The sequence below is a fragment of the Corvus moneduloides genome, chromosome 6 (assembly GCF_009650955.1).
Source record: "Corvus moneduloides isolate bCorMon1 chromosome 6, bCorMon1.pri, whole genome shotgun sequence".
In the NCBI taxonomy this organism is placed as follows: domain Eukaryota; kingdom Metazoa; phylum Chordata; class Aves; order Passeriformes; family Corvidae; genus Corvus; species Corvus moneduloides.
In genome coordinates, this window is record NC_045481.1 from 46,704,457 (window position 1) to 46,708,426 (window position 3,970).

Below are 3,970 nucleotides of genomic sequence, written 5' to 3' on the forward strand. Positions count from 1 at the left end.
AAGGGCAGCAGTGCTGGGGAAGGGCCTGGAGCACAAGTCTTGAAGACTAGATGAAGGAGCGGGAGGCGTTTAACATGGAGAAAAGGAGGCTCAGGGGAGACCTTCATGCTCTACAACTGCCTCAAAGGAGGATGTAGTGAGGTGGGGGTTGATCTATTCTCCCAGGTACCAAGTGACAGGGTGAGAGGAAATGGCTTCAGGTTGCACCAGGAGGGGTTTAGATTGGATATTAGGAAATATTTCTTCACTTTAATGGTTGTCAAGCACTGGAGCAGTTGCCCAGGGAAGCAGTTGAGTCACCATCCCTGCAAGTATTTAAAAGATATGCAGGTGTGGCACTTAAGAGAGATGGTTTAGTGGTGGATTTTAATGCTTAGACTTCTGTACTCTGTCTAAACTGCTTCCAGAAAGCAAGCAAGCAGGAGAAGGTACTGGCATAGGAGACCCTCCAGTGAGGGGAACAGAAGTCCAAGTTCCTGGCAAGGCCCACTTCTTAGGGAAGTCTTCTGCTTCCCTGAGGCCTGGGTTAGAGATGTGATGAGGAAACTTTCAGATCTCATACAGCCCTTAGATTATTACCCATTATTGCTTTCTCATGTAGGCAACGATGAAGTTTGAAATATGAAGGCCAGGGATGATCAGAAGGGATTTCAGGGCCTTGGGACACCTGGTTACTATGGGAGCAGGAGCATGAGTAGTGTTCTCCTTTATCCTTCCAGTTGCAGGGAATGGTGATGGAAGAAACAAGAAGAACCAACAGATCAATACGGGTGGCAACAGCTGGGGTACACCTGTCTTAAATGGAGAAAAGGCTCTTTGTACAGGGGTGCAGTGCTCATTGAAAGAGCTTTTGCAGTGCTGGGTTAATGCTTAGATCTGAAAGGTCTGTTCTAACCTACGTGATTCTGTGATCACAGAATAGCAATGAAGTTAATGTGTTTATATGATTCCACTGAATTGAATCAGATTCAATGGAAGCAAGAAAAGTTCCACTGTTGAAGACAGAGGTAACAAAAATCACACTCATAAGTGCAAACGAGATGGAGGAAAAGAGAATGTAAAAAAAAAAAAAAAACCAAAACCAAACCAAACCCTTGCAAAACAAAAATCACTGAGGGGGTTCTGTCAGTTTTTACTGACATGCATTTCTTTTTTCCTGGTGGAACACAGGTACTCTGTTGAAGCAAACCAGATGGAACACACGTGTGGTTGCTGCCAGGAACTCAGAACCCAAACAAGAGAGGTGACCCTGACTTGCCGAAATGGAACCAGCATAAATTATAACTATCTCTATGTGGAAAACTGCCACTGTGTGAACGCTTGCTCTTCAGAAACCTCTGCAGAAAGTGACTCCCAAATTCAACAATCTGTAAAATATGGCTCCCAACTGCAACAGGCTGTATCAATTGGTTCCCAATGGCAACTCAGCTGAAGATATGATCATTGGAAAAAGAAAGCAGAGACCCTAGGAAAGCTGGAATGATGTCTTCCCCAGAGTAACTTGTGCTCCTTCTTTAACATTCTTTTTTCATTTCTTACTTGTAAAAATAATTAAAAACCAGTCAATTAAATTGTAGTGTTTGGGGTTTTTTTTAAAGTGTTACAGTATTGAAGAGTAAAAACAGATGACTGTGCAAAATACCCTGTGTAACTTAGAGAAATATGCAAACAGATACTTGATCACAAATCCTGTATTTGAGGTAAAAAAGAATTAAGGGATCTAAAAAATAAAGCAAGAAACCACTGCAGCTACATTGCACTTCTTGATCCTAGGGGAAGCTTTATTGCATATACTTTTTATAGACATAATGGTCCTAACACATCTCAGTGACAGGGACAAAGCTGTTTTATTTGATCAATAAAACTTTCAGTACTTTTCAATTACAGTGACTGTCCAATACCCATCTTCATTATCTAAATGACAGAGAGTCCAATGAATGCCATCAGAAGTTTTCTGACTCAGAAGGGTACATTCTCTAGCAGGATTTGGGAATACAGCCCTCTTCCTGGACTAGGTAAAATTCCCTCACCCATGTTCAGATAGCTCTTCCCACTACCATAAGAGGTACAAAGATGAAAAAACCCCTCTTACTTGCTCACTTCCAGCTCCTTTAGTTTGTTCCTCATACTGTGTGCATTGTACGTATTTCAAATGTGCTCCAGCATACTCACACATCATGGAGCAATGTGAAGGATCTTGCTGCCACTCCATCCCTCAAACACTGCTGTGTGGCCACCAGGCTTACGTCCAGCAAGCCTGGGTTTAGCCCTTTTCCCCTTCAATCCATTTTAAAGCTCTTTCAATGAGCACTGCACCCCTGTACAAAGAGCCTTTTCTCCATTTAAGACAGGTGTACCCCAGCTGTTGCCACCCGTATTGATCTGTTGGTTCTTCTTGTTTCTTCCATCACCATTCCCTGCAACTGGAAGGATAAAGGAGAACACTACTCATGCTCCTGCTCCCATAGTAACCAGGTGTCCCAAGGCCCTGAAATCCCTTCTGATCATCCCTGGCCTTCATATTTCAAACTTCATCGTTGCCTACATGAGAAAGCAATAATGGGTAATAATCTAAGGGCTGTATGAGATCTGAAAGTTTCCTCATCACATCTCTAACCCAGGCCTCAGGGAAGCAGAAGACTTCCCTAAGAAGTGGGCCTTGCCAGGAACTTGGACTTCTGTTCCCCTCACTGGAGGGTCTCCTATGCCAGTACCTCCTCCTGCTTGCTTGCTTTCTGGAAGCAGTTTAGACAGAGTGCAGAAGGGAACTTAACCTTGGTGAGTTCCAACACAGATGAACCACTGTCCTCAAGGTTTGGTTTCCACTCGCAGAGCCTTGTACCTGTTACACAAGGGCACCCGGGAATGTGAGGTAGTCACAGAGCAGTGTCCCGGCTGTACCAGGCAGGGATTTGGCACCATTCCCCCCATTACGTACTCTTTTACAACTACTTAAGAGAACAATTTTAAAAATAGCATTAAGCATTTCAAATCAACCTGAATACTCCACATTCAGCTGATGACTACTACAGAGGTTACAAATTTAAGGCAGAAAAACATTGTCCTGTGAGTTTTAAGTTCCTGAAAATCCATAAAGAAACACTGACAGCAGAGACATAGAAAATGTACTTTTTCACTCACTGGGGTTGTTTCATAATTGGAGATAATTTTAAAATAAATTGAATCATCCTTCATTCTCTTTCAATGATAAATATATTAAATTTATAAAAGTTGTCCATTTTTATCTAGTACGCTGAAATGTTTTAAAAACATGTTTTAAGTGAACTCTTTGAATACTTCAAAGAGTAATACTTTCATAGTTCTCCCACCCATGGAAACACTAATGTAGCTAAGATAATTTTCAATCTACTTGCTTTCCATAAATTCACTTTTCCAGTTTATATGCAAATTTTCCTTCAAAAGTTATGGTACAACCTAAGTATAGTCTGTTTGTTCTTACAAAATCAATTATGCTTTTTGGTAAGATAGTAAAGAAAATACTTCTAAAATATACTGCTGCATGAAAACAGATTAACTTGGGTTTCTGACTAAGCTTCCTGAGGATCTAGAAGAGAAAGCTCAAGTCTTCAGTAGGCTACAACTCAAAACTACAGAGAAGATTGCTAATACAGGTTTTCATTTTTCCTTTTTATTCTAAGAAAAAACGTATTTGTATTTCTCCTAGAGACCCTGCTCACACTGATGTTCTGAAATGTTTTAATAATACAAAATACACTGACTTCTCTTTACACCCCCACACATCAACACTAATTCTGAAATGAAAAAGGTAATAAAAATACAAAATACTGAACAGATGCTTCAGCAGCCACAAGAACATCTACCTTCATTTAAAGTAAACTTATTCTCGCTCTTCCTATCTCTCACAGCAAAATGGAGAAATGTGAAAGCAAACTGTAACCTTTGAAGACAAATTGGGATAGAAACTGATACTCAAGGGCTAGAAAAAAAG